Source organism: Carcharodon carcharias, chromosome 10, assembly GCF_017639515.1.
Source record: "Carcharodon carcharias isolate sCarCar2 chromosome 10, sCarCar2.pri, whole genome shotgun sequence".
In the NCBI taxonomy this organism is placed as follows: Eukaryota; Metazoa; Chordata; class Chondrichthyes; order Lamniformes; family Lamnidae; genus Carcharodon; species Carcharodon carcharias.
In genome coordinates, this window is record NC_054476.1 from 73,944,333 (window position 1) to 73,971,102 (window position 26,770).

General features: G+C 56.2%; 1 protein-coding gene across 4 annotated transcripts in view; it reads left to right on the forward strand.

The window, feature by feature from the left end:
* Positions 1 to 1,760: 1,760 nt before the first annotated feature.
* LOC121283200 (activating molecule in BECN1-regulated autophagy protein 1-like) overlaps positions 1,761 to 26,770 on the forward strand; it is a 508,780-nt gene continuing 483,770 nt past the window's right edge. For 3 of the 4 annotated variants that reach the window (XM_041197450.1, XM_041197453.1, XM_041197452.1), the window contains exons 1-2: positions 1,761 to 1,935; positions 6,342 to 6,393. The gene's annotated coding sequence lies outside the window, so the exon portion shown is untranslated. Of the gene's footprint in view, positions 1,936 to 6,341; positions 6,394 to 6,687; positions 6,877 to 26,770 lie in introns of those variants that run through there. The other variant, XM_041197451.1, reaches the window with a different exon arrangement.

Below are 26,770 nucleotides of genomic sequence, written 5' to 3' on the forward strand. Positions count from 1 at the left end.
CCCCCCTCCTCACCATCCAAGGGCCCAAACACTCCTTTCAAGTGAAGCAGTGCTTCACTTGCACTTCCCTCAATTTGGTCTACTGTATTCACTGCTCCCTCAGTGCGGTCTCCTCTACATTGGAAAGCCCAAACGCAGACTGAGTGACCGTCTTGTGGAACACCTTCAGTCTGTCTGCAAGCCTAACCCAGACCTTCCTGTCACTTGCCATTTCAACACACCACCCTGTTCATGCCCACATGTCTGTCCTTGGCCTGTTGCAATGTTCCAGTGAAGCTCAACGCAAACTGGAGGAACAGCATCTCATCTTCCGACTAGGCACTTTACAGCCTTCCAGACTTAACATTAAGTTCAACAATTTCAGATCATGAACTCTCCCCTCCGTCCTCACCCCTTTTTGATCCCCTTTTTTCAAATATTTATTTTTAAATTTTGATATATATATTTTTCCCCACCTATTTTTATTATTACTTTTAAAATTTATTTCCATTCATTGTTTTATCTCCACCTTTTAGCCCATTTCAATCTTTTTTCCCATACCATCCCCCCCCCAACCCCATCCCCACTAGGGCCATCTGTCACTTGCTCATTCTGCTTTCTACTCTTAATGCCACCATTAGCACCTGCTTTAGCCAGTATCACCACCATCAACACCCCTTCGACCTTTTGTTTATGACCTCTTTTGCGATCTCTCCTTTGCCTGCACCAATCACTGCTCTTCTATCCTGCTTCACCTGTCCCACCCCCTTAAACAGTATATTTTTCACCACATTTTTATTTCTCTTTAGTTCTGAAGAAGTCATACAGACTTGAAACTGTCTTACTCTCCACAGATGCTGTCAGACCTGCTGAGTTTTTCCAGCAATTTTTGCTTTTGTTCTCGCAATTATAACTGTGATTACCCTTTAAAAAGTACTTCATCGGGATGTCCTGAAGATGTGCAAGATGTTGTATCAAAATAATGGTAATTTTCTACCCCATGAAGATTGTGGTTCTCGAAGCATTGCCTCAGCTAAAATTCAGAACATGTTAAGGTTTGAACTTTTGCCCTTGATCTTTGCAGATCCATATCTCACCAGCGGGTGCAACGACTGCATAGCCAGCAGGAGAACCAGATCAGTTCTTTAAAGGATACTGTAACAATAAGAAATTAAATCTGTTTTTCCCAAACATTTGCATAAGGAGATTGAAAATACAGGCTAACATAATCCACTTTTCAATTTCTTCAAAAGGAAGGTTTAGTGCTGCCTGGTTTCATATTTGATTGCAGAATTCAAGTGGCAGGATGGTTATGCCTATGCTTATGCAAACAATGCTGTCCAATCACAGCCAGATTAGGTTCCTGACAATACTTTGCCCTCCTTCACCATCACCCTCACAAAAACAAGATTCCATTTCATAGTTTTATGTTAATAGTGCACAACATGAAATATGAAAGCTGAATTTCCTTTCAATTGGTCGATTAGGCCTGCAGTGTATGGTGTACTTTTAACAATATACAAAAATTATATGAAATGTTGAGGTCTTTTGATGAACGGGTATTAAAATCATGGGCCGAATGGCCTCCTTCTGCTCTGTAACAATTGTGTGAAAATAGCCTGGTACCCAGCTCTATTAGCATAGAGTGATTGAGCGATCTCAATTACTCTGGCCTGCTGTCTGACTCTGGCTGGTGATATCTTCCTGTTGGTGTGAAATGTCGATGTTGTGGATTCCATTGCTTTGGCCTGGCCTCTGATGCTATCTTTTTCTCTATGTCAATTACCCTGGTCTGGAGAGTCATTGATGTCTGTAATATAAGAAATCATGGAATATGTGAAAGGTTTTTAGGCCATTCCAAAGCTTGTTCCTATAACAAGCAATTATATTCTGCTCAGTAATGGACACTCACCAGCTTGTTTGATCTCCGGCACTCCCTCCTTGTCTTCCCAAAAGGTAAATGAGGCAAAACTCCAGAACCTTGTACCTGGTATTCTGTGTTTTAGACAAGTTGTCATGGTATCTCTCAGGGACTTTTTCTCTTCTACTTACTATTCAGTTTCCACGAATGAAATTTTCCTTTGGTAATTTCATGAATGGGAAGCGTTGTCCTTGTTTAATATGTCACTGGGAAAGAAGTTTAATGTTGTTTCAGGAGGGGGAGTCCTACACAAAATGTCTGCCCAGAATGTGTTTAACCATCAATTTTACAACCACAAAATGGGCAGCTAGCTATGATTGAGCGGGGCTGGGAAATGTGAAACTGGCTTACTTTTATAACATTTTTAATTTGACAATTTTAGTATAATTTACTGCACATCTAACAGGCCATTAAATGACATTTCCCATTAATGCTGTAATTTTTTTAAAAAGTGAGAAACCCAGATAAAGGGTCCTCTTTCAAAATAGTTGAACATAGAATAAGATAAAAGAACTTGACTGAACATAATCTCGTGATATTTTAATGTGTTTTAGTAATATCCAAACTGAGTGAGGCTGAGGGGTGAAATAATTGAGGTGTAAATTGCAGAAGACCAAGATAGTGATGATCTAAAATAATAAAATAATTTGAAAAATCAGTTCTGTTGAAGGGTCATGAGGACTTGAAACGTCAACTCTTTTCTTCTCCGCCAATGCTGCCAGACCTGCTGAGTTTTTCCAGGTAATTCTGTTTTTGTGTGAGAGATAATCTCTTTGGTTTAGCAGAGACATAAAAAAACAGGGGACATAGATTCAGAATAATTGGCCAAAGGATTAGAGGAGTGATGAGGATTTTTTTTTCACCCAGAGGCTGATGAAGACCTGAAAGAATAGTAAAGAAGCTCTTGTCACATTTTTAAAAAATGTATTATTCTGGCAAACATTGCTGCTAAACTTGGGCTTAAAAGGCTGAAGATTGTAGCTGAACAATATTGAGGGCAGTAGGGAGTTACACATTTAAGATAGCCCAGAAATAAATGAAGCCTCATAACAGGGCAGTTTAAGCAGAAACCTATTCTGAGAGTTCCTGAATCTTATTAATATAAACTGTAATGTAAAAATTGGTATAAAACAAGTGGAAATTGGTGTAAACAATTGGGGTCCTGGAAAAGTGTTATTTTAGTTCTTCATGTTTGAAAATGAAACTTTGAAGCCAGTAAACAACTGTTTATGGACATTAAATACTGCATGTTTAAGAAAAAGCAGTTTAGAAAATTTCAGTTTTTGATGCAAAACAACTTGATGCCATAAAAATGCTTTCAAAGACACAAAATATATTATTTGTCCCAACAAGGAATATTTTTAAAAAAATGCATCAAAAAGTCCCCATAAAATACCAGCAGTATGATTGGAGTTGCTTGTAATTTTTGAATCTGATCAGACTAGCTTAAAATCAGGAAATTCTCAAGAAACAGTTTTGCAGGAAGTGGAGGTGATTGGCAAGGCCAATGAACATTAGCAAAAGCAAAATACTCCGGTTGCTGGGGATCTGAAATAAAAACAGAAAATGCTGGAAATACCCAACAGGTCTGGTAGCATCTGTGGAGAGAGAAACAGAATTAACAGGACAAAAATGTTAACTCTGTTTCTCAAACTAAATGTGCTGCCAGACCTGCTGAGTGTTTCCAGCATTTTTGATTTTTATTTCAGTGATTGTTTTTGCTGTCTGTTTTGTATAATTGGTTTAAACAATCGTGAAATGCAAATGTAGCCTATAAACTAACTTGGGTCACTTATGCCTGAAACCCCTTAATCTTTTGTGCTGAATGCCAACATTATGCTTTACTTGGCATTGTTTTGCTGCAAGTTTTCAGGAAACTCTGAGTAAATATTTCACTTCAGCATGGGTTTCAGGAAGGAGGAGGAGCTGTAACATGATAAAACAGGCTGAAGAAACAGATGAGGTTGGAGAATATGGGTGAGAGGAGAATAGTCTATTGGATGATTGCATGGCAGTCCACTATTTCAAAAGTAGGGAGGTTAAATATTCTGTATTCACTGCTCACGATCATACACAGACTGGATGACACCTTTGTTCACAAGTGAACTCAAACTTCTAGTCACCTGTTATTTTAATTTTTTTTATATATTCGGTCATGAGATTTATTACTTGTTCATGTAGGCCAGACCAGATAAGGACGGCAGATTTCTTTCCCTAAAGAAGTGGTTTCATGGTCATCGCCAAACTTTTAATTCCTGGTTTCTATTGAATTCAAATTCCACCATCTGTTGTGGTGGGCTTCGAACCCAAGCATTACCCTGGGTCTCTGGTCTACTAGTCCAGTGACAGTACCACTATGCTACCACCTCCCTGCCAATTCTCCACCTTGCTCCTATGTGGACTTTTCTGTCTCTGACTCCCTGTGTTCCAATGCAGACTGAACCAACATCTCGTTCTTCAACTGGCCACTTTACATCCTTCCAGACTTCACATTGAGTTCAACAATTTTGAATTATAATCTCTGCCTGCATTTGTTTCCCTTTTTTTGCTATATTTTTCTTTTTCCGCCTTGCTTTCAGATCGCAGCTATTCACAATCCTGCCATTCACACCTCCTCTTGCCATACCTTTTGTTTCTTTACTTGTCCCATTTCCACTCCCTTTGGCCTTGCACCATGAACCCTTTTGTCATATAATTTTCTTATGCTTCCCTTTCCACTTGCTTAAAACCTATTACATTTCTAACTTTTCACAGTTCTGATGAAAGGTCACAGAAACTGACTGTTTGGAAACATTGTCAGACATTGACTGTTTCTTTCTTCACAGATGCTGCCAGACTTGCTGAGTATTTTCATCATTTTCTGTTTTTATTTCAGATTCCCAGCATGGCAGTATTTTGCTTTTGTGTAAGTTATCCCAGTGTCCTGGCCAATATTTACTCCTCAATCAAAATCACTTAAAAGGAACAGATTTTCTGGTCATTACCACATTGCTGTTTGTGGAAGTTTGCTGTGTGCAAATTGACTGCTGTGTTTCTGACATTACAACAATGACTATGCTTCAAATGTGCTTAATTGGCTGTCAAGTGCTTTGGACATCCTGAGATCATGAAAGGCATTATAGCAATGCAAGTCTTTTTTGCATAGATATGATGCCAGAGTCGGACACAAAAGAAACCTAGGTTTGTTGGAAATAACCAGCAATGGAAGAAATGTGGGAGTGGCATTTGGAAGAAAGAAAATAAACAAATGGCAATTATATATAGCTATTTTATATGTTCTAAAGCACCTCACAACCAATGAAGTTTTGAGTTGTCCTCACTGCTGTAATATTGGAAAAGAGCCTGTTCGACTACAAATTGGCTAACTCCTACCAACAGCAACAAGACAATTATTTAAATATTTATCTTATTGATGTTGTGAGCAATACATGTTTGACATAACATTTCTTGCTTTTCTTCAAATCTCACCATGGGATTTTTTTTATGTCTGCTTGGAGGGACAGGCAACGCCTCCAACATGTAGCACTCTCAGCACTGCACTGAAATGTGAGCCTTAAGTATCTCCTCAGTCACTGGAGTAGGGCTTCAACCCATGATTTTTGCCACATAAGTGAGTGCTCTGTGTGAGCCAAGGCTATCAGGAGATAGAAAGCCCAAAATACCTCGAGTAAGGACTTAGGGTAGTCAAAGGTTAGAGACAGTAACTCCTGTTTGGACTAGTGAAAGACAAAAAGTAAATTGCATGTTTGAAGAATTGAAGATGAGAAGTTGTAGAATAGATCAGGATCTAGTACATACTCTCACAATCTTTTGCCTTTTTCTGCATGTAGATGCATATCAGCAGTGACAGTGGTCACACACAACATTTAAATCTGTTATTTCCATTTATCTAAAGTTGATGACTAACAGATATGGGATTTATTCACTGTGGAAAGAATGCTGCTAAAAATAATTCTTTCCAGATCCTCAAAACGGCAACCAACGGAAATTCTTGTATTTAAGGCTATTAAGTCCTTGGGTTGTATTAAGTCGCCACAAAGAAAATGGCGTATTTCAGAAGTGGTGATGTGTGGATAAGTGTGGTTGTTATTAAAAGCAAAGGAAACAGGAGCAGGAGTAATCTATGTGGCCCCTCGATCCTGCTCCACCATTCAATAAGATGGCTGATCTGATTTTTGTTCTTAACTTCACCTTCCCATTTGCTTCCCATATCCCTTGACTCACATGTCGTTGAAGAATCTGTCTAGGTTAGCTTGGAATATATTCATTGACTCAGCCTCCACAGCTCTCTGGGTTAGAGAAATCCAAAGATTCATAACCCTCAAAGAAGAAATTCTTCCTTATTTTTGTCTGAAATGGGCGACACCTTATTCTGAAACTATATCCTGGTTTTAGATTCCCGCACAAGCAAACAACTTGACCATATTTTTTTCTTTGGCAGTACTGTTTGAGGAAGGAATGCTGTCCTGGGATACCCCCTGCTCATATGAAAGGTAAAAACATTTTAGGGTTGACTTGCCAAGGGGAATGCGGGGGTTCGGGCGGTTGGTGGTTATTATCGAACTGGAAGTTGTTGAGTATTGTTGTTATGTAAGCTGAAGAAAGTAAGTGAATGGTAAAATAATTCATCAGCTGGTGGATACAGTCGAGCTGGTGCTCTGAGCAGATCGGTGCGCTTGTCGATCGTTTGCTGCCGTCTGTCTCAATGACGTTGCCTGATGCTCAGCTGGCACTCTGATCTTGATTGCTCCCGCCTGGCACTGTGATGTTGACTGACGCTCTTCGCTCGATTGCTCTCGCCTGGTCTCTGGATCCGCTGCTTGGTGGTAGGAGAGGGGGGAGGGGAAGGGAAATGCCTCTCCCCCCAACACACACAAAACAAACACACACACAACAAAACAAACAAACACCCAACAAAGAAACAACCGATCCTCGGAACCCCGGCCGCCGCGGGCTGACGTGAATAAAGCTGGGAGGTGTGTGTGTGTGTGGTGGGGCGGGAAGCCGGAGATGTGGACGGTAGGCCCGGGCCTCCGGCCGGGATGGGGAGTGGGCGCTCTCTCTCTCTGGGGCCAGCGCGCGGAATGGTCCCGGCTCGAGACGGGAATCGCGTGACCCTGCGTAGCGCACGCGCCGTGACCGCCCCCGCCCCCTGGTCAGAGTGCAAACCCTGCCAGGCTGCACTGGCAATGTTTGGGAATGCTCTTGTCCGTTGCGCGCGCGCTCATTCCTCGTCACTCTGGGCCATCACATCGCCCACCTCCCACCCCCAACAGCTCCGGGCCATCACATCGCCCAACCCCAGCAGCTCCGGGCCATCACATCGCCCCCCCCCCAGCTCTGGGCCATCACATCGCCCACCCCCCAGCTCTGGGCCATCACATCGCCCACCCCCCAGCTCTGGGCCATCACATCGCCCACCCCCCAGCTCTGGGCCATCACATCGCCCACCCCCCAGCTCTGGGCCATCACATCGCCCACCCCCCAGCTCTGGGCCATCACATCGCCCACCCCCCAGCTCTGGGCCATCACATCGCCCACCCCCCAGCTCTGGGCCATCACATCGCCCACCCCCCAGCTCTGGGCCATCACATCGCCCACCCCCCAGCTCTGGGCCATCACATCGCCCACCCCCCAGCTCTGGGCCATCACATCGCCCACAACCCCAGCTCTGGGCCATCACATCGCCCACCCCCCAGCTCTGGGCCATCACATCGCCCACCCCCCAGCTCTGGGCCATCACATCGCCCACCCCCCAGCTCTGGGCCATCACATCGCCCACCCCCCAGCTCTGGGCCATCACATCGCCCACCCCCCAGCTCTGGGCCATCACATCGCCCACCCCCCAGCTCTGGGCCATCACATCGCCCACCCCCCAGCTCTGGGCCATCACATCGCCCACCCCCCAGCTCTGGGCCATCACATCGCCCACCCCCCAGCTCTGGGCCATCACATCGCCCACCCCCCAGCTCTGGGCCATCACATCGCCCACCCCCCAGCTCTGGGCCATCACATCGCCCACCCCCCAGCTCTGGGCCATCACATCGCCCACCCCCCAGCTCTGGGCCATCACATCGCCCACCCCCCCAGCTCTGGGCCATCACATCGCCCACCCCCCAGCTCTGGGCCATCACATCGCCCACCCCCCAGCTCTGGGCCATCACATCGCCCACCCCCCAGCTCTGGGCCATCACATCGCCCACCCCCCAGCTCTGGGCCATCACATCGCCCACCCCCCAGCTCTGGGCCATCACATCGCCCACCCCCCAGCTCTGGGCCATCACATCGCCCACCCCCCAGCTCTGGGCCATCACATCGCCCACCCCCCAGCTCTGGGCCATCACATCGCCCACCCCCCAGCTCTGGGCCATCACATCGCCCACCCCCCAGCTCTGGGCCATCACATCGCCCACCCCCCAGCTCTGGGCCATCACATCGCCCACCCCCCAGCTCTGGGCCATCACATCGCCCACCCCCCAGCTCTGGGCCATCACATCGCCCACCCCCCAGCTCTGGGCCATCACATCGCCCAACCCCCCAGCTCTGGGCCATCACATCGCCCACACCCCCAGCTCTGGGCCATCACATCGCCCACCCCCCAGCTCTGGGCCATCACATCGCCCACCCCCCAGCTCTGGGCCATCACATCGCCCACCCCCCAGCTCTGGGCCATCACATCGCCCACCCCCCCAGCTCTGGGCCATCACATCGCCCACCCCCCAGCTCTGGGCCATCACATCGCCCACCCCCCAGCTCTGGGCCATCACATCGCCCACCCCCCAGCTCTGGGCCATCACATCGCCCACCCCCCAGCTCTGGGCCATCACATCGCCCACCCCCCAGCTCTGGGCCATCACATCGCCCACCCCCCAGCTCTGGGCCATCACATCGCCCACCCCCCAGCTCTGGGCCATCACATCGCCCACCCCCAGCTCTGGGCCATCACATCGCCCACCCCCCAGCTCTGGGCCATCACATCGCCCACCCCCCAGCTCTGGGCCATCACATCGCCCACCCCCCAGCTCTGGGCCATCACATCGCCCACCCCCCAGCTCTGGGCCATCACATCGCCCACCCCCCAGCTCTGGGCCATCACATCGCCCACCCCCCAGCTCTGGGCCATCACATCGCCCACCCCCCAGCTCTGGGCCATCACATCGCCCACCCCCCAGCTCTGGGCCATCACATCGCCCACCCCCCAGCTCTGGGCCATCACATCGCCCACCCCCCAGCTCTGGGCCATCACATCGCCCACCCCCCAGCTCTGGGCCATCACATCGCCCACCCCCCAGCTCTGGGCCATCACATCGCCCACCCCCCAGCTCTGGGCCATCACATCGCCCACCCCCCAGCTCTGGGCCATCACATCGCCCACCCCCCAGCTCTGGGCCATCACATCGCCCACCCCCCAGCTCTGGGCCATCACATCGCCCACCCCCCAGCTCTGGGCCATCACATCGCCCACCCCCCAGCTCTGGGCCATCACATCGCCCACCCCCCAGCTCTGGGCCATCACATCGCCCACCCCCCAGCTCTGGGCCATCACATCGCCCACCCCCCAGCTCTGGGCCATCACATCGCCCACCCCCCAGCTCTGGGCCATCACATCGCCCACCCCCCAGCTCTGGGCCATCACATCGCCCACCCCCCAGCTCTGGGCCATCACATCGCCCACCCCCCAGCTCTGGGCCATCACATCGCCCACCCCCCAGCTCTGGGCCATCACATCGCCCACCCCCCAGCTCTGGGCCATCACATCGCCCACCCCCCAGCTCTGGGCCATCACATCGCCCACCCCCCAGCTCTGGGCCATCACATCGCCCACCCCCCAGCTCTGGGCCATCACATCGCCCACCCCCCAGCTCTGGGCCATCACATCGCCCACCCCCCAGCTCTGGGCCATCACATCGCCCACCCCCCAGCTCTGGGCCATCACATCGCCCACCCCCCAGCTCTGGGCCATCACATCGCCCACCCCCCAGCTCTGGGCCATCACATCGCCCACCCCCCAGCTCTGGGCCATCACATCGCCCACCCCCCAGCTCTGGGCCATCACATCGCCCACCCCCCAGCTCTGGGCCATCACATCGCCCACCCCCCCAGCTCTGGGCCATCACATCGCCCACCCCCCAGCTCTGGGCCATCACATCGCCCACCCCCCAGCTCTGGGCCATCACATCGCCCACCCCCCAGCTCTGGGCCATCACATCGCCCACCCCCCAGCTCTGGGCCATCACATCGCCCACCCCCCAGCTCTGGGCCATCACATCGCCCACCCCCCAGCTCTGGGCCATCACATCGCCCACCCCCCAGCTCTGGGCCATCACATCGCCCACCCCCCAGCTCTGGGCCATCACATCGCCCACCCCCCAGCTCTGGGCCATCACATCGCCCACCCCCCAGCTCTGGGCCATCACATCGCCCACCCCCCAGCTCTGGGCCATCACATCGCCCACCCCCCAGCTCTGGGCCATCACATCGCCCACCCCCCAGCTCTGGGCCATCACATCGCCCACCCCCCAGCTCTGGGCCATCACATCGCCCACCCCCCAGCTCTGGGCCATCACATCGCCCACCCCCCAGCTCTGGGCCATCACATCGCCCACCCCCCAGCTCTGGGCCATCACATCGCCCACCCCCCCAGCTCTGGGCCATCACATCGCCCACCCCCCAGCTCTGGGCCATCACATCGCCCACCCCCCAGCTCTGGGCCATCACATCGCCCACCCCCCAGCTCTGGGCCATCACATCGCCCACCCCCCAGCTCTGGGCCATCACATCGCCCACCCCCCAGCTCTGGGCCATCACATCGCCCACCCCCCAGCTCTGGGCCATCACATCGCCCACCCCCCAGCTCTGGGCCATCACATCGCCCACCCCCCCAGCTCTGGGCCATCACATCGCCCACCCCCCAGCTCTGGGCCATCACATCGCCCACCCCCCAGCTCTGGGCCATCACATCGCCCACCCCCCAGCTCTGGGCCATCACATCGCCCACCCCCCAGCTCTGGGCCATCACATCGCCCACCCCCCAGCTCTGGGCCATCACATCGCCCACCCCCCAGCTCTGGGCCATCACATCGCCCACCCCCCAGCTCTGGGCCATCACATCGCCCACCCCCCAGCTCTGGGCCATCACATCGCCCACCCCCCAGCTCTGGGCCATCACATCGCCCACCCCCCAGCTCTGGGCCATCACATCGCCCACCCCCCAGCTCTGGGCCATCACATCGCCCACCCCCCAGCTCTGGGCCATCACATCGCCCACCCCCCAGCTCTGGGCCATCACATCGCCCACCCCCCAGCTCTGGGCCATCACATCGCCCACCCCCCAGCTCTGGGCCATCACATCGCCCACCCCCCAGCTCTGGGCCATCACATCGCCCACCCCCCAGCTCTGGGCCATCACATCGCCCACCCCCCAGCTCTGGGCCATCACATCGCCCACCCCCCAGCTCTGGGCCATCACATCGCCCACCCCCCAGCTCTGGGCCATCACATCGCCCACCCCCCAGCTCTGGGCCATCACATCGCCCACCCCCCAGCTCTGGGCCATCACATCGCCCACCCCCCAGCTCTGGGCCATCACATCGCCCACCCCCCAGCTCTGGGCCATCACATCGCCCACCCCCCAGCTCTGGGCCATCACATCGCCCACCCCCCAGCTCTGGGCCATCACATCGCCCACCCCCCAGCTCTGGGCCATCACATCGCCCACCCCCCAGCTCTGGGCCATCACATCGCCCACCCCCCAGCTCTGGGCCATCACATCGCCCACCCCCCAGCTCTGGGCCATCACATCGCCCACCCCCCAGCTCTGGGCCATCACATCGCCCACCCCCCAGCTCTGGGCCATCACATCGCCCACCCCCCAGCTCTGGGCCATCACATCGCCCACCCCCCAGCTCTGGGCCATCACATCGCCCACCCCCCAGCTCTGGGCCATCACATCGCCCACCCCCCAGCTCTGGGCCATCACATCGCCCACCCCCCAGCTCTGGGCCATCACATCGCCCACCCCCCAGCTCTGGGCCATCACATCGCCCACCCCCCAGCTCTGGGCCATCACATCGCCCACCCCCCAGCTCTGGGCCATCACATCGCCCACCCCCCAGCTCTGGGCCATCACATCGCCCACCCCCCAGCTCTGGGCCATCACATCGCCCAGCCCCCCAGCTCTGGGCCATCACATCGCCCACCCCCCAGCTCTGGGCCATCACATCGCCCACCCCCCCAGCTCTGGGCCATCACATCGCCCACCCCCCAGCTCTGGGCCATCACATCGCCCACCCCCCAGCTCTGGGCCATCACATCGCCCACCCCCCAGCTCTGGGCCATCACATCGCCCACCCCCCAGCTCTGGGCCATCACATCGCCCACCCCCCAGCTCTGGGCCATCACATCGCCCACCCCCCAGCTCTGGGCCATCACATCGCCCACCCCCCAGCTCTGGGCCATCACATCGCCCCACCCCCCAGCTCTGGGCCATCACATCGCCCACCCCCCCAGCTCTGGGCCATCACATCGCCCACCCCCCAGCTCTGGGCCATCACATCGCCCCCACCCCCCAGCTCTGGGCCATCACATCGCCCACCCCCCAGCTCTGGGCCATCACATCGCCCACCCCCCAGCTCTGGGCCATCACATCGCCCACCCCCCAGCTCTGGGCCATCACATCGCCCACCCCCCAGCTCTGGGCCATCACATCGCCCGCCCCCCCAGCTCTGGGCCATCACATCGCCCACCCCCCCAGCTCTGGGCCATCACATCGCCCACCCCCCAGCTCTGGGCCATCACATCGCCCACCCCCCAGCTCTGGGCCATCACATCGCCCGCCCCCCCAGCTCTGGGCATCACATCGCCCACCCCCCCAGCTCTGGGCCATCACATCGCCCACCCCCCAGCTCTGGGCCATCACATCGCCCGCCCCCCCAGCTCTGGGCCATCACATCGCCCGCCCCCCAGCTCTGGGCCATCACATCGCCCGCCCCCCAGCTCTGGGCCATCACATCGCCCGCCCCCCAGCTCTGGGCCATCACATCGCCCGCCCCCCCAGCTCTGGGCCATCACATCGCCCGCCCCCCAGCTCTGGGCCATCACATCGCCCGCCCCCCCAGCTCTGGGCCATCACATCGCCCGCCCCCCAGCTCTGGGCCATCACATCGCCCGCCCCCCAGCTCTGGGCCATCACATCGCCCGCCCCCCAGCTCTGGGCCATCACATCGCCCGCCCCCCAGCTCTGGGCCATCACATCGCCCGCCCCCCAGCTCTGGGCCATCACATCGCCCGCCCCCCAGCTCTGGGCCATCACATCGCCCAGCCCCCCAGCTCTGGGCCATCACATCGCCCGCCCCCCAGCTCTGGGCCATCACATCGCCCGCCCCCCCAGCTCTGGGCCATCACATCGCCCGCCCCCCAGCTCTGGGCCATCACATCGCCCGCCCCCCAGCTCTGGGCCATCACATCGCCCGCCCCCCAGCTCTGGGCCATCACATCGCCCGCCCCCCAGCTCTGGGCCATCACATCGCCCGCCCCCCAGCTCTGGGCCATCACATCGCCCGCCCCCCAGCTCTGGGCCATCACATCGCCCGCCCCCCAGCTCTGGGCCATCACATCGCCCGCCCCCCAGCTCTGGGCCATCACATCGCCCGCCCCCCAGCTCTGGGCCATCACATCGCCCGCCCCCCAGCTCTGGGCCATCACATCGCCCGCCCCCCAGCTCTGGGCCATCACATCGCCCGCCCCCCAGCTCTGGGCCATCACATCGCCCGCCCCCCAGCTCTGGGCCATCACATCGCCCGCCCCCCAGCTCTGGGCCATCACATCGCCCGCCCCCCAGCTCTGGGCCATCACATCGCCCGCCCCCCAGCTCTGGGCCATCACATCGCCCGCCCCCCAGCTCTGGGCCATCACATCGCCCGCCCCCCAGCTCTGGGCCATCACATCGCCCGCCCCCCCAGCTCTGGGCCATCACATCGCCCGCCCCCCCAGCTCTGGGCCATCACATCGCCCGCCCCCCAGCTCTGGGCCATCACATCGCCCGCCCCCCAGCTCTGGGCCATCACATCGCCCGCCCCCCAGCTCTGGGCCATCACATCGCCCGCCCCCCAGCTCTGGGCCATCACATCGCCCGCCCCCCAGCTCTGGGCCATCACATCGCCCGCCCCCCCAGCTCTGGGCCATCACATCGCCCGCCCCCCAGCTCTGGGCCATCACATCGCCCGCCCCCCAGCTCTGGGCCATCACATCGCCCGCCCCCCAGCTCTGGGCCATCACATCGCCCGCCCCCCAGCTCTGGGCCATCACATCGCCCGCCCCCCAGCTCTGGGCCATCACATCGCCCGCCCCCCAGCTCTGGGCCATCACATCGCCCGCCCCCCAGCTCTGGGCCATCACATCGCCCGCCCCCCAGCTCTGGGCCATCACATCGCCCGCCCCCCAGCTCTGGGCCATCACATCGCCCGCCCCCCAGCTCTGGGCCATCACATCGCCCAGCCCCCCAGCTCTGGGCCATCACATCGCCCAGCCCCCCAGCTCTGGGCCATCACATCGCCCGCCCCCCAGCTCTGGGCCATCACATCGCCCGCCCCCCCAGCTCTGGGCCATCACATCGCCCGCCCCCCAGCTCTGGGCCATCACATCGCCCGCCCCCCAGCTCTGGGCCATCACATCGCCCGCCCCCCAGCTCTGGGCCATCACATCGCCCGCCCCCCAGCTCTGGGCCATCACATCGCCCGCCCCCCAGCTCTGGGCCATCACATCGCCCAGCCCCCCAGCTCTGGGCCATCACATCGCCCGCCCCCCAGCTCTGGGCCATCACATCGCCCGCCCCCCAGCTCTGGGCCATCACATCGCCCGCCCCCCAGCTCTGGGCCATCACATCGCCCGCCCCCCAGCTCTGGGCCATCACATCGCCCACCCCCCAGCTCTGGGCCATCACATCGCCCACGCCCCCAGCTCTGGGCCATCACATCGCCCTCCCCCCCAGCTCTGGGCCATCACATCGCCCACGCCCCCCAGCTCTGGGCCATCACATCGCCCACCCCCCAGCTCTGGGCCATCACATCGCCCACCCCCCAGCTCTGGGCCATCACATCGCCCACCCCCCAGCTCTGGGCCATCACATCGCCCACCCCCCAGCTCTGGGCCATCACATCGCCCACCCCCCAGCTCTGGGCCATCACATCGCCCACCCCCCAGCTCTGGGCCATCACATCGCCCACCCCCCAGCTCTGGGCCATCACATCGCCCACCCCCCAGCTCTGGGCCATCACATCGCCCACGCCCCCCAGCTCTGGGCCATCACATCGCCCACCCCCCAGCTCTGGGCCATCACATCGCCCACCCCCCAGCTCTGGGCCATCACATCGCCCACCCCCCAGCTCTGGGCCATCACATCGCCCACCCCCCAGCTCTGGGCCATCACATCGCCCACGCCCCCAGCTCTGGGCCATCACATCGCCCACCCCCCAGCTCTGGGCCATCACATCGCCCACCCCCCAGCTCTGGGCCATCACATCGCCCACCCCCCAGCTCTGGGCCATCACATCGCCCACCCCCCAGCTCTGGGCCATCACATCGCCCACCCCCCAGCTCTGGGCCATCACATCGCCCACCCCCCCAGCTCTGGGCCATCACATCGCCCACCCCCCAGCTCTGGGCCATCACATCGCCCACCCCCCAGCTCTGGGCCATCACATCGCCCACCCCCCAGCTCTGGGCCATCACATCGCCCACCCCCCAGCTCTGGGCCATCACATCGCCCACCCCCCAGCTCTGGGCCATCACATCGCCCACCCCCCCAGCTCTGGGCCATCACATCGCCCACCCCCCAGCTCTGGGCCATCACATCGCCCACCCCCCAGCTCTGGGCCATCACATCGCCCACCCCCCAGCTCTGGGCCATCACATCGCCCACCCCCCAGCTCTGGGCCATCACATCGCCCACCCCCCAGCTCTGGGCCATCACATCGCCCACCCCCCAGCTCTGGGCCATCACATCGCCCACCCCCCAGCTCTGGGCCATCACATCGCCCACCCCCCAGCTCTGGGCCATCACATCGCCCACCCCCCAGCTCTGGGCCATCACATCGCCCACCCCCCAGCTCTGGGCCATCACATCGCCCACCCCCCAGCTCTGGGCCATCACATCGCCCAGCCCCCCAGCTCTGGGCCATCACATCGCCCACCCCCCAGCTCTGGGCCATCACATCGCCCACCCCCCAGCTCTGGGCCATCACATCGCCCACCCCCCAGCTCTGGGCCATCACATCGCCCACCCCCCAGCTCTGGGCCATCACATCGCCCGACCCCCCAGCTCTGGGCCATCACATCGCCCACCCCCCAGCTCTGGGCATCACACGCCCACCCCCCAGCTCTGGGCCATCACATCGCCCACCCCCAGCTCTGGGCCATCACATCGCCCACCCCCCAGCTCTGGGCCATCACATCGCCCACCCCCCAGCTCTGGGCCATCACATCGCCCCGCCCCCCAGCTCTGGGCCATCACATCGCCCACCCCCCAGCTCTGGGCCATCACATCGCCCGCCCCCCAGCTCTGGGCCATCACATCGCCCAGCCCCCCAGCTCTGGGCCATCACATCGCCCACGCCCCCCAGCTCTGGGCCATCACATCGCCCGCCCCCCAGCTCTGGGCCATCACATCGCCCAGCCCCCCAGCTCTGGGCCATCACATCGCCCACCCCCCAGCTCTGGGCCATCACATCGCCCGCCCCCCAGCTCTGGGCCATCACATCGCCCCGCCCCCCAGCTCTGGGCCATCACATCGCCCGCCCCCCAGCTCTGGGCCATCACATCGCCCGCCCCCCAGCTCTGGGCCATCACATCGCCCGCCCCCCAGCTCTGGGCCATCACATCGCCCACCCCCCAGCTCTGGGCCATCACATCGCCCGCCCCCCAGCTCTGGGCCATCACATCGCCCAGCCCCCCAGCTCTGGGCCATCACATCGCCCAGCCCCCCAGCTCTGGGCCATCACATCGCCCACCCCCCAGCTCTGGGCCATCACATCGCCCACCCCCCAGCTCTGGGCCATCACATCGCCCACCCCCCAGCTCTGGGCCATCACATCGCCCACCCCCCAGCTCTGGGCCATCACATCGCCAGCCCCCCAGCTCTGGGCCATCACATCGCCCACCCCCCAGCTCTGGGCCATCACATCGCCCACCCCCCAGCTCTGGGCCATCACATCGCCCACCCCCCCAGCTCTGGGCCATCACATCGCCCACCCCCCAGCTCTGGGCCATCACATCGCCCACCCCCCAGCTCTGGGCCATCACATCGCCCCGCCCCCCAGCTCTGGGCCATCACATCGCCCACCCCCCAGCTCTGGGCCATCACATCGCCCACCCCCCAGCTCTGGGCCATCACATCGCCCGCCCCCCAGCTCTGGGCCATCACATCGCCCGCCCCCCCAGCTCTGGGCCATCACATCGCCCAGCCCCCCAGCTCTGGGCCATCACATCGCCCGCCCCCCAGCTCTGGGCCATCACATCGCCCGCCCCCCAGCTCTGGGCCATCACATCGCCCGCCCCCCAGCTCTGGGCCATCACATCGCCCGCCCCCCAGCTCTGGGCCATCACATCGCCCGCCCCCCAGCTCTGGGCCATCACATCGCCCGCCCCCCAGCTCTGGGCCATCACATCGCCCGCCCCCCAGCTCTGGGCCATCACATCGCCCGCCCCCCAGCTCTGGGCCATCACATCGCCCGCCCCCCAGCTCTGGGCCATCACATCGCCCGCCCCCCAGCTCTGGGCCATCACATCGCCCGCCCCCCAGCTCTGGGCCATCACATCGCCCGCCCCCCAGCTCTGGGCCATCACATCGCCCGCCCCCCAGCTCTGGGCCATCACATCGCCCGCCCCCCAGCTCTGGGCCATCACATCGCCCGCCCCCCCAGCTCTGGGCCATCACATCGCCCGCCCCCCAGCTCTGGGCCATCACATCGCCCGCCCCCCAGCTCTGGGCCATCACATCGCCCGCCCCCCAGCTCTGGGCCATCACATCGCCCGCCCCCCAGCTCTGGGCCATCACATCGCCCGCCCCCCAGCTCTGGGCCATCACATCGCCCGCCCCCCAGCTCTGGGCCATCACATCGCCCGCCCCCCAGCTCTGGGCCATCACATCGCCCCGCCCCCCAGCTCTGGGCCATCACATCGCCCGCCCCCCAGCTCTGGGCCATCACATCGCCCGCCCCCCAGCTCTGGGCCATCACATCGCCCGCCCCCCAGCTCTGGGCCATCACATCGCCCGCCCCCCAGCTCTGGGCCATCACATCGCCCGCCCCCCAGCTCTGGGCCATCACATCGCCCGCCCCCCAGCTCTGGGCCATCACATCGCCCGCCCCCCAGCTCTGGGCCATCACATCGCCCGCCCCCCAGCTCTGGGCCATCACATCGCCCGCCCCCCAGCTCTGGGCCATCACATCGCCCGCCCCCCAGCTCTGGGCCATCACATCGCCCGCCCCCCAGCTCTGGGCCATCACATCGCCCGCCCCCCAGCTCTGGGCCATCACATCGCCCGCCCCCAGCTCTGGGCCATCACATCGCCCGCCCCCCAGCTCTGGGCCATCACATCGCCCGCCCCCCAGCTCTGGGCCATCACATCGCCCGCCCCCCCAGCTCTGGGCCATCACATCGCCCGCCCCCCAGCTCTGGGCCATCACATCGCCCGCCCCCCAGCTCTGGCCATCACATCGCCCGCCCCCCAGCTCTGGGCCATCACATCGCCCGCCCCCCAGCTCTGGGCCATCACATCGCCCGCCCCCCAGCTCTGGGCCATCACATCGCCCGCCCCCCCAGCTCTGGGCCATCACATCGCCCGCCCCCCAGCTCTGGGCCATCACATCGCCCGCCCCCCAGCTCTGGGCCATCACATCGCCCGCCCCCCAGCTCTGGGCCATCACATCGCCCGCCCCCCAGCTCTGGGCCATCACATCGCCCGCCCCCCAGCTCTGGGCCATCACATCGCCCGCCCCCCCAGCTCTGGGCCATCACATCGCCCGCCCCCAGCTCTGGGCCATCACATCGCCCGCCCCCCAGCTCTGGGCCATCACATCGCCCGCCCCCCAGCTCTGGGCCATCACATCGCCCGCCCCCCAGCTCTGGGCCATCACATCGCCCGCCCCCCAGCTCTGGGCCATCACATCGCCCGCCCCCCAGCTCTGGGCCATCACATCGCCCGCCCCCCAGCTCTGGGCCATCACATCGCCCGCCCCCCAGCTCTGGGCCATCACATCGCCCGCCCCCCAGCTCTGGGCCATCACATCGCCCGCCCCCCAGCTCTGGGCCATCACATCGCCCGCCCCCCAGCTCTGGGCCATCACATCGCCCGCCCCCCAGCTCTGGGCCATCACATCGCCCGCCCCCCAGCTCTGGGCCATCACATCGCCCGCCCCCCAGCTCTGGGCCATCACATCGCCCGCCCCCCAGCTCTGGGCCATCACATCGCCCGCCCCCCAGCTCTGGGCCATCACATCGCCCGCCCCCCAGCTCTGGGCCATCACATCGCCCGCCCCCCAGCTCTGGGCCATCACATCGCCCGCCCCCCAGCTCTGGGCCATCACATCGCCCGCCCCCCAGCTCTGGGCCATCACATCGCCCGCCCCCCAGCTCTGGGCCATCACATCGCCCGCCCCCCAGCTCTGGGCCATCACATCGCCCGCCCCCCAGCTCTGGGCCATCACATCGCCCGCCCCCCAGCTCTGGGCCATCACATCGCCCGCCCCCCAGCTCTGGGCCATCACATCGCCCGCCCCCCAGCTCTGGGCCATCACATCGCCCGCCCCCCAGCTCTGGGTCCATCACATCGCCCGCCCCCCAGCTCTGGGCCATCACATCGCCACGCCCCCCAGCTCTGGGCCATCACATCGCCCGCCCCCCAGCTCTGGGCCATCACATCGCCCGCCCCCCAGCTCTGGGCCATCACATCGCCCGCCCCCCAGCTCTGGGCCATCACATCGCCCGCCCCCCAGCTCTGGGCCATCACATCGCCCGCCCCCCAGCTCTGGGCCATCACATCGCCCGCCCCCCAGCTCTGGGCCATCACATCGCCCGCCCCCCAGCTCTGGGCCATCACATCGCCCCGCCCCCAGCTCTGGGCCATCACATCGCCCGCCCCCCCCCCCCCCCCGAGCTCCAGGCCATCACGTTGCCCATCCGTCCCCTCCCCCCCCCCCCCCCGAGCTCCGGGCCATCACGTTGCCCATTCCGTCCCCTCCCCCCCCCCCCCGAGCTCCGGGCCATCACGTTGCCCATCCGTCCCCTCCCCCCCCCCCCCCGAGCTCCGGGCCATCACGTTGCCCATCCGTCCCCTCCCCCCCCCCCCCGAGCTCCGGGCCATCACGTCGCCCGTCCCACCACGCAGTCCCAACCTCACATCCATCCCACCACGCAGCCCCAACCACAGTCCCCGTCCCATCACGCTGCCTCAGCCCCATCGCTCTGTTCCGTCGCCGCCCGGCCCCGTCGCATCATGCCATTGCAGTGCCACCCCAGCCCCACCTACATCCCATCAGCCCTTTTTACCTGCAGAGAGTATTGTGTTCTCAGTCTTATAAATCCATACTGAAAACATTTTGTGGGTTAGATTTGGGAATGGGGATCTTTAATTTGGGGAAATTCAGAAGCTACGTTTCCTTGCCCACCTGCTGTCCCTCACTTTGCCAACACGCCATCAAAGCGGGCAGAAATTTGAATCACAGGGGTATTGCTATGTACTTGTATTGCAGTCTACAAATTTTTGCAGTGTCCTGATATTTGGGAGAGAGAATATTCCACCTTGTGCAGACAACGATCAGCAAAGCCACTTGTCTATTCCTACTGTAGTTGCTGCATGTGGTTGGGGGGGTGGGATTGCACTGCCATCATAGTATTATCATTGGGCTAGTAATTCAGAGGCCCAGGATAATTCTCTAGGGACCCGGGTTCAAAACCTACTATGGCAGATGGTGAAATTTGAATTTAGTTTAAAAAAAATCTAGAATTAAAAGTCTGATGATGACCACTAAACCATTGCTGATTGTAAGGACCCATTTGATTCACTAATAATGGAAATCTGCCATCCTTGCCTTACATGTGACTCCAGACCTACAGCAATGTGGTTGACCCTTAAAAATACCCTCAGCACAAGGGCAATTAGGAATGGGCAATAAATGCTGGCCAAGCCAGTGATGCCAACATCATTTGAATGAATTTTTAAAAATTAATAGGGTGAAGAGTGACTTGCATGTAGTTTTGCACTTAAATGTAATTTACATAGTGTATTTATAAAATAAGTTTTATCTAATGTGTCGAAGGTTTAGTCTGACTGCTTTTGTGGGAGAGGCCCAGAATTGTTTTAACATTGAACATTAGAAGCCTCTCTCTTGGTTTTGTAGGTACTAGTTGCCTTCTATTATATTTTCCAGTTTATTTCTTGTAATTTTGGAAGGAATGTTGGAGTCAAGATGAGGCAGAATACTCTTATGTATTTGCTGGTTTGACCTGTTTGAAATTTGTGGGTCTGATAGTTTGGAAAGAGCTATTTTAAGCACAGCTTAAATGGCATTGCCACATCAAAATGTAATAGGTTAGTGAGTAGATGAAAATAGTGGATGATCAAAAGGGTAACATTGGAGCTCTGATATATTGGAAACATAGAAAAATTTATGATAAAGCAGCCATTTGGTTCATTGTGTCCACATTGGCCAGAAAAAAAGCTATTTGGCTTATTCCCACCTTCTGGTTCTTGGCCCATAGCCATGTAGATTATGGCACTGCACGTGCATATCCAAGTATTTTTTTTTTAAATGCAGTGAGTATTCCTCTAGCCTCTCCTCCTCCCAACATTCTGGCATTGAGTTCCATATCTCCCATCACCCCAGGTGAAAAAAATTACTCATCAACTCCCCTCTATTTTACCACTTCGTTTGAATCTCTGCCATCTGGCTATTGACCTCTCTGCTAACAGGTTGTAAGGGTGCAGGAGATTAGAAATGGGGAATGGGACAATGCCATGGTCGATGAGAATTTTAAAATCAGCATTGATTAACCAAGAACCAATGTAGATCAGCCACCGTAGAGGTGAAGTGAGTGGGATTTGGTGTGAGTTAGGAAACAGGTAGTAGAGTTTTGGATGACCTCAAGTTTATGGAGGGTAGAATGGAGGAGATTGACCAGGATTGCGTTGGAATAGCCAAGTCTGAAGGCAACAAAAGTGCATTGTTGAGGGTTTTAGCAGCAATGAGCTGAGGCAATGGAAAAATAATGGGGGAGGCATGTATAGAATCGTATCATGTCCACAACACAGAAAAAGGCTATTTGGCCTATTGCATTGATCCTGGCTCTCCAAGAGCAACTCGCTAAATCCCACTCCCCCTCCTTTTTCCTGTAGCCCTGCAAAGTTTTTCTCTTCAGATAATTATCCACTTTTCTTTTGAAGGCCTTGGTCGAATCTGTAATGCACTCACCGTGGAGGGAAAAAGAAAATCCTCATGTAGCTGTTGCTTCTTTTGCCCATCACTTTAAATTGGTGTCCTCTGGTTCTGAATCCTTGAACAGCTAGGGGAAGCTGAAGAAATTCTGAGAGTGATAAATGCACTCTCTATCAGGTTTAATTGTTAGTTTCATTGATTGCCATGATACAATGTTGTGATTATGTTGTTAAATCAATAGTGTACAGCTCATGTTGTACAAGTGTTTGGGCCAGGTTCCATCTTGGATACTGTCTTCAGTTTTGGTTACTGAGACACAAAGGAATATCCAAACTTTCGAGTTGGCCCAGAGAAGGGTCAGGGGGCTGATTCATCATATCAGAACTAAATAGAATTAGGAGCATTGGGGAGAACATATTGAACTGTCCAGTGTTGAAAGGAAGTAAACAGGAAGGGATTTTTATGCGATGCCAAGAAGAATAGAATATTTTCATTCAGAGCACTATATTGTAAAGTAAACCTCAATATCAAACAGACAAAGCTATGAATTTATTAAAGATAACATCAGGAGTGATGATGGGAAGCACTTTTGAACAGTTATTAATGACTTTCTGCATTGTGCACATATCCTGTAATAATTTGAGATAAATGGCTTCCTTTATCTATACTTGCATTTGAGAACTGCTTATTCATTTAGTTGCATCTGACACCAAGAAAATTACTGATATTGAGGGATGAATCAAAATTAATGTCAAATTATAGGTTTTCACTTTTCAGATTTATTAACAATAACTCCTTCCTTGTTGGCTCCTTTCTTTCTCCTCTCCCCCACCTCATTATGGATTTAATGTCTTTTTGGAAGGGGTAGGAGAGGGAGGAGAATTCTGGTTTGTTTGCCTGCTACATAAAGTTACAGTTCATTGTAACACTGCAGTGTGATGAGCAGAAGTTGGAGGGTCTTTGGGTCTGCTGAATTGTCAGCCCAGCTGGCACACCATTTTAGGGCGTTATGGTGTCTGACTCCAGTTTGTAACATTACAGAGGAAAGAAGAGAAGCCATTGCTACATTGCTTTAGTTGCTCTGGCTGCGGTTAGATAGGTAAGAGTGGAACCAAGCAAAGGTATTTCCACTGAGTTGGGAGAACAGAAAAACGGTGTTTCTCAAAAGAAAGTGTGGTCAAAGACAGTAGACAAGAATGCACCACAATGGCTGTTGCAGGTGATGTCATTTGTAACGTTGATTTAGGGCTGGTTTCAGTGCTGTGATGGGCCGAAACCTAACAGCTGTAACCCTGTGAAAATACTCTTCTGATTTGGGAGGTTGTGGATTTGTGTCCAATCCAGAAACTTAAGCTCAAAAGCTATGTTGATGCTCCTTGTGTAGTACTGAGAGTGCTGCACTGTTGGAGGTGCTGTTTTCTTTTGGGTGAAACGTCAATCAAGCTGCCTTTGTTCTTTCAAATGGATGCAAAAGATCTCATTGCACTATTTTTGGGAATAGCAGTAACGTTCTCCCCAAACAACATCACTAAAACCTTGAAAAACTCAGCAGGTCTGGCAGCATCGGTGGAGAAGAAAAGAGTTGACTTTTCGAGTCCTCATGACCCTTCGACAGTTCTGTCGAAGGGTCATGAGGACTCGAAACGTCAACTCTTTTCTTCTCCACCGATGCTGCCAGACCTGCTGAGTTTTTCCAGGTAATTCTGTTTTTGTTTTGGATTTCCAGCATCCGCAGTTTTTTTGTTTTTATCACTAAAACCTTTCTGATCATGATCTCATTGCTGTCCATGAGACCTTGTTGCCACATTTCCTGCAAAAGTGACTATTCTTCAAAAGCACTTAACTTCAGTCACTCCAAAGTGCTTAGACAATTGTGAAAGGTGAGATGTAAATGAAGAGATTCAAACTTGAAGTTGTAGCAAAGATGAGCACGTATTTAGACAACACGTTCAAGGGGAAAGGTAGATTGGCGATGGGAAGATGTTTGAAAGGACAAAGATGTTAAGCGTGGGTTTTTTTTGAAGAGGGGGATGTGAAAGCAATTTTTGAAGCGTTATTACATGAGCTGTAGAAACTCGTTATAATGCCAGGTGTCATGGAAACCAGGAAAACAAGTCAGGTGTTTGGCAAATCAGTGGGAACAGGATAAAGGGCCTCATGGACAAGATGAACTTGGAGATGCATGAGGTGAGCTGGGAAGAAATTAGAGAAAGGCATTAATTCTGAATAGGAGCAGGGAGTTGCCTTCAGGACTTGGTGGGCAAGGGGATGGAGGGGATATGGCAGATGCAGCTGAATCCACTGCTTCAATTTTAATCCACCACTCATCCTGATTCATTGTCATTAGTTTTTTTCCCTCATTTCTCTTTCCCAACTCGCTACTCCTCCTACCTCTTCCTCCCTCCCTTGGTTAAATCTCAACCTCTGACTACTCAAATTATTTTTCTTAGTTTCCTTGCTTGTTTACATTGTTGATGGCTCCAGGCACATCTCCCTTTCAAGACCGCTCCCTCCAAAAATCCCACTTTTGACCTATGGGGGTGCTCCAGTTACCCCCAATTCTAACCTCCCCTCCTACACTCAAGACCCTTGAATATATCATCACCTTCCTCACAATACACAGCTTGAATCCCTTCAGTTGTGTCCCTACTTGCTGCTACAGCACTGAGATTGTCTGAATGAAAATCGCAACTTACTTGCTATGTGCCTGATGCAAAATCCCTGCTTGTTCTCCAACCATTTCAAGGCATTTGACATAGTTAATCACCCCATCCACCTCTACTGTTCTGTGGATCACTCTTGTGTTGTTCGACTCCTATGCATTCCAGTGCAACCAGTATATCCATTTTTATTTCCTTGTGCCACATAGTCACCTGTGTCTTTTGGGCCAAAAGGCCTACTGTTGGTATTTCTTTAGTCTCTGCTGTATTCATCGACATCTACACCTTCACCAGGTGTGGAGGGGGGCTGGGAGAAAGGAAGACCTCCTCGTGAACCTGCTCCTAGGCCTGGCCGAGTTGGCCATTAACAGGTCCAGGCAGCGGGCAATCGAGGGGGTCATCCGACCCAACTGTCTGTCCCTCTTCTGCGGTTGAGTGTCCCTGGAGAGGCGCACATGGCGTCTACTGGCACCATCGAGGCCTTCCGTGCTTGGTGGGCACCGCGAGGACTAGGGTGCTTTATCAACCCTTTTGATCACATTTTGATTTAATGTTGCTAAGTTTCCTTTGAATTTTGTCTTTGATTTTGCAGTTTCTCTTTAAGGGGCTGCTTTTACTTTATCTCTGATTTTGTTAATTTAGTTTAATTGTTTGACTCAAAAGAGTTATATCTGCACCTCTGTGATACTATCCATAGGCTTGGAATCATGTCAATTTTACCTCACCACCATTTTCCTTGACTCTGTGCTTTCAGGGTTCCTGTCTGGCATAAATATGGAATGAGCCAGAATTTCCTTCAACCACAGATTAGAAACTGTAAAGATACATACAGTCTTCATCATAGAAAAATTTGCTTTTAAGCAGTGTTTTTTTACTTTAGGACTTCCTAAAATTCTTTACAGACACCAGTTACTTTAGAAGTGTAGTCACTATTGTGATGTAGGGAATGTGACAGCCAAGTTGTGCATAGCAAGCTCCTACAAGAGAAATGAACAGTTAATCTGCCTTTATGATGTTTGAGGGATATTGACCTGGACACAGAGAAATCCTTTGCCCCCCCCCCTTTTGAAATAGCATGCCGGCACCTTTTTATGCCCACCTGAGAGGGCAGGCAGAGCCACTGTTTAACATTTCATTCTGAAAGATGTAAATTCCACTCCCCTGTTGCTAATTAATTCTGCCTCATGCAGCACCCCCCCCCCCCCAATCATCTTTGTCAGACTGAATGTGGCCATACAAAATCCTGGTATCCTGTTCAACTTGGGGCTGAATGTTTAGCCCCCTCATACTTTTTAAACTTGCAACTCAGACATAATGCCCCCCTCCAAATCTTCTCAATTTTCTCTGTTGGTACCCTCATCTACTCTTTTCATTACCTCACGACTCTTTCTCCCTCTCATCCTCCACTTTCCATAAACTTCAACTTGTCTGAAACTGTTGTCTGTATCAAATTAATTTTTGCTTACTATTTTGAACTTTTGCCCACCTACCCCCCCTCAATGCTCACTGACATAGTTTGGATGTCCTCTTCCTACCCCCATTGAATTTAAAATCCTCCTAATGTTCAAATGCCTCACTGTTTGCATACCCAAGTTTTAAGACCATTCCTAAGTCTGGTCCTCCTACCCTTTGGTTCTCCCTCTCTACTCCATCAAAGGGGTCTTGAAATCAAAGCTTGCATTCACCTCCTTGCCCTCCTTTTACATTCCAATCACATCTTGATATTTGTTTTTTCCCCTGAAGAATGTTCCTTGGGCTATACTTTATATTAATGATGCTGT